Below are 12500 nucleotides of genomic sequence, written 5' to 3'. Positions count from 1 at the left end.
GAGCGCCCTTGGTGCGTGTGTCTAGGCGATGCATTGCGGAAGGATGGGCGGGTGGGGCCGGGCGTGTGGGTTCCCGACTTATCGGTGAACCATTTGCTACTGCGGGGCCAAAGCAAAAGGGAAAGCATAAGGGCGCAGGCTGCCCTCTGCGGGACAGGTCCGGCCCTGACGCCGGTTTACGATTTCTCCGGTAAAGCACCTGTCGGGTGGCGACCGGAGGGTCTTTGCAGGGCCTGGATCTCCGAGCCCGTGGGACAGGCGGGAAAGGGTGGCGGCAGCCGGTTGAAGTCCCGACCCTGGGCAGCCTCCCGGTCTTACCTCCATAACTTCGGCGAGGAGGGTCCGATCCCCGCGCGGTCGACGGCAGGCGGTAGGGCTCGGAGGGGCGCGGCCTGGTCCGCGAGTGCCCCGGCGCCGCCCCTCTGCCCGTCCGAGGGACAGTAGGAAATGGCCATACCGCTTTCCGGCCGATTGCCGCCGGACGTCCGGCCGCATTCGCTCGGTCTGCGCGGCCGGCGGTAGCCGGGGGCGAGGGGCATCGGGCGGTGGCGGAACCAGGCCGGCCCGACCGCTGGGGGCCGCCCGGGCGACGTTTGAATCTGTCGGGTCGGACCGCCGAATCCCGCGGGATTTCGGGATCGAATCTGCGGGTGGAATCGGCACCTCGTCCCGCTGTCCGGTTCCCCCCGGTCGACTGCAACGGGTTTCCGAGGCCCGTCGGTCAGGCGCGGTTCGCTCCGCAATCCGCCGGCCGATCGGCACCGGGCGGGGCTCTACGGAAAGAGGGGACCCTCCCGCGTCGAGTGCCGGCGCACCGACCCCGCAGGCTGACCGGGAAGGTGAAGACTCACCCCGCTGAATGCCCGGCCCCGGCTACCCTCCGGCTCCGGGGCCATAACTTCGGGGAGGGAGGTCCGATCCCCGCGCGGTCGACGGCAGGCGGTAGGGCTCGGAGGGGCGCGGCCTGGTCCGCGAGTGCCCCGGCGCCGCCCCTCTGCCCGTCCGAGGGACAGTAGGAAATGGCCATACCGCTTTCCGGCCGATTGCCGCCGGACGTCCGGCCGCATTCGCTCGGTCTGCGCGGCCGGCGGTAGCCGGGGGCGAGGGGCATCGGGCGGTGGCGGAACCAGGCCGGCCCGACCGCTGGGGGCCGCCCGGGCGACGTTTGAATCTGTCGGGTCGGACCGCCGAATCCCGCGGGATTTCGGGATCGAATCTGCGGGTGGAATCGGCACCTCGTCCCGCTGTCCGGTTCCCCCCCGTCGACTGCAACGGGTTTCCGAGGCCCGTCGGTCAGGCGCGGTTCGCTCCGCAATCCGCCGGCCGATCGGCACCGGGCGGGGCTCTACGGAAAGAGGGGACCCTCCGGCGTCGAGTGCCGGCGCACCGACCCCGCAGGCTGACCGGGAAGGTTAAGACTCACCCCGCTGAATGCCCGGCCCCGGGCACCCTCCGGCGCCGGGGCCATAACTTCGGGGAGGGAGGTCCGAGCTCCGCGCGGTCGACGGCAGGTGAAAGGGGCCGGTGCGCCGCGGAAGGCGACAGCAGTCCCGTCAGGCTGCACCTCTGCTCGGGCGAACGGCGTCAGGAAAAGGGGAGAGCACTTCCCCACCGATAGCTCCGGAACGCCCGGACCCATTGGCCCGCGGCACCGGTGGCTGCTAGAGGGCCTCCGGCGCCGTCAGCCGGGGTACGTCCCAGGCCGGCCGGACGGCGGGCAGCCGGAGGCAACGGCCTGGAACGGAGCCAGACTTGAGTCGTTCCGTGTGCCGTGGGCAAAAAGGCAGGGCTGCGGGTCAGCGCAGTTTGGCAAACCTAGCCGCAAGTGCGGGAAGGGCGGAGGAGCACACGGACGCCGCCTTCCCAAACTGAGCCCAAAGTGCCCAGGCATGCCCCCTTGATCTCGCCTAATCAGTGAGCCCAAAATAATTTCAGAGTGTGGAAACCTGATCCAAAAAGGTCGAAAAGAACGGCCAGAGATCAAGTCCGAAAGGGGAAATCAGTAACAAGCAAGCAGAGTAATCATTAACCAAAAAGCGCAAAATTATGTTAAAAGTGTGAAATCATTAACCAAAAAGTCGAAAATAATGTCCAGAGACCAAGTCCGAAAGTACAAATAATTAACCAGTAAGCAGAGTCATCATTAACCAAAAATCGCAAAAGTAAGTAAAAAGTGTGAAATCATTAACCAAAAATCGCAAAAGTAAGTAAAAAGTGTGAAATCATTAACCAAAAACTCGAAAATAATGTCCAGAGACTAAGTCCGAAAGGGCAAATGGTTAACCAGTAAGCAGAGTAATCATTAACCAAAAATCGCAAAAGTAAGTAAGAAGTGTGAAATCATTAACCAAAAATCGCAAAAGTAAGTAAAAAGTGTGAAATCATTAACCAAAAACTCGAAAATAATGTCCAGAGACCAAGTCCGAAAGGGCAAATGGTTAACCAGTAAGCAGAGTAATCATTAACCAAAAAGGGCAAAAGTAAGTAAAAAGTATGAAATCATTAACCAAAAAGCACAAAATTAAGTTAAAAGTGTGAAATCATTAACCAAAAAGTCGAAAATAATCTCCAGAGACTAAGTGCGAAAGGGCAAATGGTTAACCAGTAAGCAGAGTCATCATTAACCAAAAATCGCAAAAGTAAGTAAAAAGTGTGAAATCATTAACCAAAAACCCGAAAATAATGTCCAGAGACTAAGTCCAAAAGGGCAAATGGTTAACCAGTAAGCAGAGTAATCATTAACCAAAAATCGCAAAAGTAAGTAAAAAGTGTGAAATCATTAACCAAAAACTCGAAAATAATCTCCAGAGACTAAGTCCGAAAGGGCAAATGGTTAACCAGTAAGCAGAGTAATCATTAACCAAAAGGCGCAAAAGTAAGTAAAAAGTATGAAATCATTAACCAAAAAGCGCAAAAATATGTTAAAAGTGTGAAATCATTAACCAAAAAGTCGAAAATAATGTGCAGAGACTAAGTCCGAAAGGGCAAATGGTTAACCAGTAAGCAGAGTAATCATTAACCAAAAAGCGCAAAAATATGTTAAAAGTGTGAAATCATTAACCAAAAACTCGAAAATAATGTGCAGAGACTAAGTCCGAAAGGGCAAATGGTTAACCAGTAAGCAGAGTAATCATTAACCAAAAATCGCAAAAGTAAGTAAAAAGTGTGAAATCATTAACCAAAAACTCGAAAATAATCTCCAGAGACTAAGTCCGAAAGGGCAAATGGTTAACCAGTAAGCAGAGTAATCATTAACCAAAAGGCGCAAAAGTAAGTAAAAAGTATGAAATCATTAACCAAAAAGCGCAAAAATATGTTAAAAGTGTGAAATCATTAACCAAAAAGTCGAAAATAATGTGCAGAGACTAAGTCCGAAAGGGCAAATGGTTAACCAGTAAGCAGAGTAATCATTAACCAAAAAGCGCAAAAATATGTTAAAAGTGTGAAATCATTAACCAAAAACTCGAAAATAATGTGCAGAGACTAAGTCCGAAAGGGCAAATGGTTAACCAGTAAGCAGAGTAATCATTAACCAAAAAGCTTAAAAATATGTTAAAGTGTGAAATCATTAACCAAAAACTCGAAAATAATCTCCAGAGACTAAGTCCGAAAGGGCAAATGGTTAACCAGTAAGCAGAGTAATCATTAACCAAAAAGGGCAAAAGTAAGTAAAAAGTATGAAATCATTAACCAAAAAGCACAAAATTAAGTTAAAAGTGTGAAATCATTAACCAAAAACTCGAAAATAATGTGCAGAGACTAAGTCCGAAAGGGCAAATGGTTAACCAGTAAGCAGAGTAATCATTAACCAAAAAGCGCAAAATTATGTTAAAAGTGTGAAATCATTAACCAAAAACTCGAAAATAATGTCCAGAGACCAAGTCCGAAAGTACAAATAATTAACCAGTAAGCAGAGTCATCATTAACCAAAAATCGCAAAAGTAAGTAAAAAGTGTGAAATCATTAACCAAAAATCGCAAAAGTAAGTAAAAAGTGTGAAATCATTAACCAAAAACTCGAAAATAATCTCCAGAGACTAAGTCCGAAAGGGCAAATGGTTAACCAGTAAGCAGAGTAATCATTAACCAAAAATCGCAAAAGTAAGTAAAAAGTGTGAAATCATTAACCAAAAATCGCAAAAGTAAGTAAAAAGTGTGAAATCATTAACCAAAAACTCGAAAATAATGTCCAGAGACCAAGTCCGAAAGGGCAAATGGTTAACCAGTAAGCAGAGTAATCATTAACCAAAAAGGGCAAAAGTAAGTAAAAAGTATGAAATCATTAACCAAAAAGCACAAAATTAAGTTAAAAGTGTGAAATCATTAACCAAAAAGTCGAAAATAATCTCCAGAGACTAAGTGCGAAAGGGCAAATGGTTAACCAGTAAGCAGAGTAATCATTAACCAAAAATCGCAAAAGTAAGTAAAAAGTATGAAATCATTAACCAAAAAGCACAAAATTAAGTTAAAAGTGTGAAATCATTAACCAAAATGTCGAAAACAATGTCCAGAGACTAAGTCCGAAAGGGCAAATGGTTAACCAGTAAGCAGAGTAATCATTAACCAAAAAGGGCAAAAGTAAGTAAAAAGTATGAAATCATTAACCAAAAAGCACAAAATTAAGTTAAAAGTGTGAAATCATTAACCAAAATGTCGAAAACAATGTCCAGAGACTAAGTCCGAAAGGGCAAATGGTTAACCAGTAAGCAGAGTAATCATTAACCAAAAATCGCAAAAGTAAGTAAAAAGTATGAAATCATTAACCAAAAAGCACAAAATTAAGTTAAAAGTGTGAAATCATTAACCAAAATGTCGAAAACAATGTCCAGAGACTAAGTCCGAAAGGGCAAATGGTTAACCAGTAAGCAGAGTAATCATTAACCAAAAAGGGCAAAAGTAAGTAAAAAGTATGAAATCATTAACCAAAAAGCACAAAATTAAGTTAAAAGTGTGAAATCATTAACCAAAATGTCGAAAACAATGTCCAGAGACTAAGTCCGAAAGGGCAAATGGTTAACCAGTAAGCAGAGTAATCATTAACCAAAAATCGCAAAAGTAAGTAAAAAGTGTGAAATCATTAACCAAAAAGCGCAAAAATATGTTAAAAGTGTGAAATCATTAACCAAAAACTCGAAAATAATGTGCAGAGACTAAGTCCAAAAGGGCAAATGGTTAACCAGTAAGCAGAGTAATCATTAACCAAAATGCGCAAAAGTAAGTAAAAAGTGTGAAATCATTAACCAAAAATCGCAAAAGTAAGTAAAAAGTGTGAAATCATTAACCAAAAACTCGAAAATAATCTCCAGAGACTAAGTCCGAAAGGGCAAATGGTTAACCAGTAAGCAGAGTAATCATTAACCAAAAATCGCAAAAGTAAGTAAAAAGTGTGAAATCATTAACCAAAAACTCGAAAATAATGTCCAGAGACTAAGTCCAAAAGGGCAAATGGTTAACCAGTAAGCAGAGTAATCATTAACCAAAAAGCGCAAAAGTAAGTAAAAAGTATGAAATCATTAACCAAAAACTCGAAAATAATGTGCAGAGACTAAGTCCGAAAGGGCAAATGGTTAACCAGTAAGCAGAGTAATCATTAACCAAAAAGCGCAAAAATATGTTAAAAGTGTGAAATCATTAACCAAAAACTCGAAAATAATGTCCAGAGACTAAGTCCGAAAGGGCAAATGGTTAACCAGTAAGCAGAGTAATCATTAACCAAAATGCGCAAAAGTAAGTAAAAAGTGTGAAATCATTAACCAAAAATCGCAAAAGTAAGTAAAAAGTGTGAAATCATTAACCAAAAACTCGAAAATAATCTCCAGAGACTAAGTCCGAAAGGGCAAATAATTAACCAGTAAGCAGAGTAATCATTAACCAAAAAGCGCAAAAATATGTTAAAAGTGTGAAATCATTAACCAAAAACTCGAAAATAATGTCCAGAGACTAAGTCCGAAAGGGCAAATAATTAACCAGTAAGCAGAGTAATCATTAACCAAAAAGCGCAAAAGTAAGTAAAAAGTGTGAAATCATTAACCAAAAAGCACAAAATTAAGTTAAAAGTGTGAAATCATTAACCAAAAACTCGAAAATAATGTGCAGAGACTAAGTCCGAAAGGGCAAATGGTTAACCAGTAAGCAGAGTAATCATTAACCAAAAAGCGCAAAATTATGTTAAAAGTGTGAAATCATTAACCAAAAACTCGAAAATAATGTCCAGAGACCAAGTCCGAAAGTACAAATAATTAACCAGTAAGCAGAGTCATCATTAACCAAAAATCGCAAAAGTAAGTAAAAAGTGTGAAATCATTAACCAAAAATCGCAAAAGTAAGTAAAAAGTGTGAAATCATTAACCAAAAACTCGAAAATAATCTCCAGAGACTAAGTCCGAAAGGGCAAATGGTTAACCAGTAAGCAGAGTAATCATTAACCAAAAATCGCAAAAGTAAGTAAAAAGTATGAAATCATTAACCAAAAAGCACAAAATTAAGTTAAAAGTGTGAAATCAGTAACCAAAATGTCGAAAACAATGTCCAGAGACTAAGTCCGAAAGGGCAAATGGTTAACCAGTAAGCAGAGTAATCATTAACCAAAAATCGCAAAAGTAAGTAAAAAGTGTGAAATCATTAACCAAAAAGCGCAAAAATATGTTAAAAGTGTGAAATCATTAACCAAAAACTCGAAAATAATGTGCAGAGACTAAGTCCAAAAGGGCAAATGGTTAACCAGTAAGCAGAGTAATCATTAACCAAAATGCGCAAAAGTAAGTAAAAAGTGTGAAATCATTAACCAAAAATCGCAAAAGTAAGTAAAAAGTGTGAAATCATTAACCAAAAACTCGAAAATAATCTCCAGAGACTAAGTCCGAAAGGGCAAATGGTTAACCAGTAAGCAGAGTAATCATTAACCAAAAGGCGCAAAAGTAAGTAAAAAGTATGAAATCATTAACCAAAAAGCGCAAAAATATGTTAAAAGTGTGAAATCATTAACCAAAAAGTCGAAAATAATGTGCAGAGACTAAGTCCGAAAGGGCAAATGGTTAACCAGTAAGCAGAGTAATCATTAACCAAAAAGCGCAAAAATATGTTAAAAGTGTGAAATCATTAACCAAAAACTCGAAAATAATGTGCAGAGACTAAGTCCGAAAGGGCAAATGGTTAACCAGTAAGCAGAGTAATCATTAACCAAAAAGCTTAAAAATATGTTAAAGTGTGAAATCATTAACCAAAAACTCGAAAATAATCTCCAGAGACTAAGTCCGAAAGGGCAAATGGTTAACCAGTAAGCAGAGTAATCATTAACCAAAAAGGGCAAAAGTAAGTAAAAAGTATGAAATCATTAACCAAAAAGCACAAAATTAAGTTAAAAGTGTGAAATCATTAACCAAAAACTCGAAAATAATGTGCAGAGACTAAGTCCGAAAGGGCAAATGGTTAACCAGTAAGCAGAGTAATCATTAACCAAAAAGCGCAAAATTATGTTAAAAGTGTGAAATCATTAACCAAAAACTCGAAAATAATGTCCAGAGACCAAGTCCGAAAGTACAAATAATTAACCAGTAAGCAGAGTCATCATTAACCAAAAATCGCAAAAGTAAGTAAAAAGTGTGAAATCATTAACCAAAAATCGCAAAAGTAAGTAAAAAGTGTGAAATCATTAACCAAAAACTCGAAAATAATCTCCAGAGACTAAGTCCGAAAGGGCAAATGGTTAACCAGTAAGCAGAGTAATCATTAACCAAAAATCGCAAAAGTAAGTAAAAAGTGTGAAATCATTAACCAAAAATCGCAAAAGTAAGTAAAAAGTGTGAAATCATTAACCAAAAACTCGAAAATAATGTCCAGAGACCAAGTCCGAAAGGGCAAATGGTTAACCAGTAAGCAGAGTAATCATTAACCAAAAAGGGCAAAAGTAAGTAAAAAGTATGAAATCATTAACCAAAAAGCACAAAATTAAGTTAAAAGTGTGAAATCATTAACCAAAAAGTCGAAAATAATCTCCAGAGACTAAGTGCGAAAGGGCAAATGGTTAACCAGTAAGCAGAGTAATCATTAACCAAAAATCGCAAAAGTAAGTAAAAAGTATGAAATCATTAACCAAAAAGCACAAAATTAAGTTAAAAGTGTGAAATCATTAACCAAAATGTCGAAAACAATGTCCAGAGACTAAGTCCGAAAGGGCAAATGGTTAACCAGTAAGCAGAGTAATCATTAACCAAAAAGGGCAAAAGTAAGTAAAAAGTATGAAATCATTAACCAAAAAGCACAAAATTAAGTTAAAAGTGTGAAATCATTAACCAAAATGTCGAAAACAATGTCCAGAGACTAAGTCCGAAAGGGCAAATGGTTAACCAGTAAGCAGAGTAATCATTAACCAAAAATCGCAAAAGTAAGTAAAAAGTGTGAAATCATTAACCAAAAACCCGAAAATAATGTCCAGAGACTAAGTCCGAAAGGGCAAATGGTTAACCAGTAAGCAGAGTAATCATTAACCAAAAATCGCAAAAGTAAGTAAAAAGTATGAAATCATTAACCAAAAAGCACAAAATTAAGTTAAAAGTGTGAAATCATTAACCAAAATGTCGAAAACAATGTCCAGAGACTAAGTCCGAAAGGGCAAATGGTTAACCAGTAAGCAGAGTAATCATTAACCAAAAAGGGCAAAAGTAAGTAAAAAGTATGAAATCATTAACCAAAAAGCACAAAATTAAGTTAAAAGTGTGAAATCATTAACCAAAATGTCGAAAACAATGTCCAGAGACTAAGTCCGAAAGGGCAAATGGTTAACCAGTAAGCAGAGTAATCATTAACCAAAAATCGCAAAAGTAAGTAAAAAGTGTGAAATCATTAACCAAAAACCCGAAAATAATGTCCAGAGACTAAGTCCGAAAGGGCAAATGGTTAACCAGTAAGCAGAGTAATCATTAACCAAAAATCGCAAAAGTAAGTAAAAAGTATGAAATCATTAACCAAAAAGCACAAAATTAAGTTAAAAGTGTGAAATCATTAACCAAAATGTCGAAAACAATGTCCAGAGACTAAGTCCGAAAGGGCAAATGGTTAACCAGTAAGCAGAGTAATCATTAACCAAAAAGGGCAAAAGTAAGTAAAAAGTATGAAATCATTAACCAAAAAGCACAAAATTAAGTTAAAAGTGTGAAATCATTAACCAAAATGTCGAAAACAATGTCCAGAGACTAAGTCCGAAAGGGCAAATGGTTAACCAGTAAGCAGAGTAATCACTAACCAAAAATCGCAAAAGTAAGTAAAAAGTGTGAAATCATTAACCAAAAACCCGAAAATAATGTCCAGAGACTAAGTCCGAAAGGGCAAATGGTTAACCAGTAAGCAGAGTAATCATTAACCAAAAATCGCAAAAGTAAGTAAAAAGTATGAAATCATTAACCAAAAAGCACAAAATTAAGTTAAAAGTGTGAAATCATTAACCAAAATGTCGAAAACAATGTCCAGAGACTAAGTCCGAAAGGGCAAATGGTTAACCAGTAAGCAGAGTAATCATTAACCAAAAAGGGCAAAAGTAAGTAAAAAGTATGAAATCATTAACCAAAAAGCACAAAATTAAGTTAAAAGTGTGAAATCATTAACCAAAATGTCGAAAACAATGTCCAGAGACTAAGTCCGAAAGGGCAAATGGTTAACCAGTAAGCAGAGTAATCATTAACCAAAAATCGCAAAAGTAAGTAAAAAGTGTGAAATCATTAACCAAAAAGCGCAAAAATATGTTAAAAGTGTGAAATCATTAACCAAAAACTCGAAAATAATGTGCAGAGACTAAGTCCAAAAGGGCAAATGGTTAACCAGTAAGCAGAGTAATCATTAACCAAAATGCGCAAAAGTAAGTAAAAAGTGTGAAATCATTAACCAAAAATCGCAAAAGTAAGTAAAAAGTGTGAAATCATTAACCAAAAACTCGAAAATAATCTCCAGAGACTAAGTCCGAAAGGGCAAATGGTTAACCAGTAAGCAGAGTAATCATTAACCAAAAATCGCAAAAGTAAGTAAAAAGTGTGAAATCATTAACCAAAAACTCGAAAATAATGTCCAGAGACTAAGTCCAAAAGGGCAAATGGTTAACCAGTAAGCAGAGTAATCATTAACCAAAAAGCGCAAAAGTAAGTAAAAAGTATGAAATCATTAACCAAAAACTCGAAAATAATGTGCAGAGACTAAGTCCGAAAGGGCAAATGGTTAACCAGTAAGCAGAGTAATCATTAACCAAAAAGCGCAAAAATATGTTAAAAGTGTGAAATCATTAACCAAAAACTCGAAAATAATGTCCAGAGACTAAGTCCGAAAGGGCAAATGGTTAACCAGTAAGCAGAGTAATCATTAACCAAAATGCGCAAAAGTAAGTAAAAAGTGTGAAATCATTAACCAAAAATCGCAAAAGTAAGTAAAAAGTGTGAAATCATTAACCAAAAACTCGAAAATAATCTCCAGAGACTAAGTCCGAAAGGGCAAATAATTAACCAGTAAGCAGAGTAATCATTAACCAAAAAGCGCAAAAATATGTTAAAAGTGTGAAATCATTAACCAAAAACTCGAAAATAATGTCCAGAGACTAAGTCCGAAAGGGCAAATAATTAACCAGTAAGCAGAGTAATCATTAACCAAAAAGCGCAAAAGTAAGTAAAAAGTGTGAAATCATTAACCAAAAAGTCGAAAATAATGCCCAGAGACTAAGTCCGAAAGGGCAAATGGTTAACCAGAAAATCCGTCGAATAATGTCCAGAGACTAAGTCCGAAAGGGCAAATGGTTAACCAGTGGAAGGGCGATCAAGCGGAAAAATTTGCCCCGGTTACCCGGGATGGAGTTCCAGAGGTCCGGCCAGAGTTGTCAAATTCGTCCCGCTGATCGGACGCTTGTCATTCGGGTGGCTGGGGGTTGGCGGGGTATCTGCACAGTAGTAGGAGGTGGCAAGTCGGGACTTGGACGTTTATTCCAAGAGTCCACCCGAGCCTCCAGGTCTGCAGAGACCGACCCTAGCTGCCGCCCAACCGACTTTTAAGCCTTTTTCGGATGGGGATTTTTTCCCATTTTCGTCCATTTTTCGGGTTTTCTGTCGGGCTTAATAGGCGGCAGCCTGACCCCCGGCCGAGGCGGGGGGCGCACTCTCCCTTGCGTAAGGGTCCGGATTTGCCCCGGAAAGTGCCCCCGACGGCCTCCCGACCCGGGTGCCTGCAGGGCGGGGGAAAGGGTAGTCCCAGCCGCAGGAAATCATTAACCAAAAGACTTAGCCGTCGGGGCAGAGGCTAAGACCCGGGCTGGTGAAATCATTAACCAAAAGGAATGCACCCTTTTCCGAAAGTGCAGGCCGAAATAAGGCGAGCCTTGGGCCGGGAAGGCCAAAACCCCCAACTCATGGAAGTGTATGGGGTCGGACTCGGCGACTTTCCCGGGCCCCGAGTTGACCTTTCCCCACGGGGGCGGTCAAGTTGCTCCCGCCAAGAGGGCACGTTGCATTTGCTGCCGCTCTAGTCCCCGGGCTAGTTAATCAGTTGCCGTCGGAAGTCCCGATGCCGAAATGAAAAATGGCCGTTGCGGCGATTTGGCGCCTCATTTTCGGAAGGACTACCGGCAGGCAACCCGCCGAATTGACACTTGCGATTCGGGTGGCTGGGGGTTGGCGGGGTACCCGGAGATTTTCGGGAACTCGATTTTCAGAACTTTTGCTGGCAGCGGTTGCACTTGCAAAGTGGCCGAAGAAGTGCTCCCTCAAGGAAGGACCTTCTTTTGAAATAAAAGACCTTCCGAAGAGTGCCTGGAAGTCATTTATGAGCATTTAAGGGTAAATCTGGCGGACTTTCCATGCTCTGTTGCCGGCTCTGAAATATCGCACAGTTGGGTCTAGGCCGGTAGACTGGCTGTGAAAACAGACAAAGTGTTTTGGCGAGCGAGAGAAAACAAGGCCTTGGAACAGATTGGGGGGTGCGGAGGCACACCACACCCACAGGAAAAGAATTAATAAAAAAAAAACCAAAGTCTTATGACATGTCTGTTGGTACAGTGAGAAAAGCAAAGAAGGGAGGCTGCGATGGCAGAGCAAAGCCGACCTTCATACAGATATACATGTCAAAGAAAGAAACTATGCCCGCAAAAGACTTGGTGCGAAATAACAAGGCTCCTTGTGAACGGTTATCTTTGTCTGTCAGGCGCAGATTGTGGCGGCGTCGCCTGGTTTCCTTGGGTTGCACTACATGTATGTCCTATTCTCAAACGAAAAGTGCGTGCCCAGAATTTTGTCCAAGTTAGGCGACGCACGCCGGCTGGCATCACCTCTCCGTGCGAGCGCCGAAAGCTTTGGTCGACCTGTTTGGCTACGCTGGTCGCGGTTGCTCCTTACAGTGATGGGGACGGAAAACCGATGCGAGTTGACCAGGCGACGTCAACCAAGTTGTGCATGCTTTCTCCCCCCCCCCGCCGCCGCCAACCCCACACTGTGTGAAAGGAAAAAAAAGTGCGTGCCCAGGTCACTCGATCGATAC

The sequence above is a fragment of the Heterodontus francisci genome, unplaced genomic scaffold, assembly GCF_036365525.1.
Source record: "Heterodontus francisci isolate sHetFra1 unplaced genomic scaffold, sHetFra1.hap1 HAP1_SCAFFOLD_701, whole genome shotgun sequence".
NCBI classification, from domain to species: Eukaryota; Metazoa; Chordata; class Chondrichthyes; order Heterodontiformes; family Heterodontidae; genus Heterodontus; species Heterodontus francisci.
Note: the sequence above shows the minus strand (reverse complement) of the source record.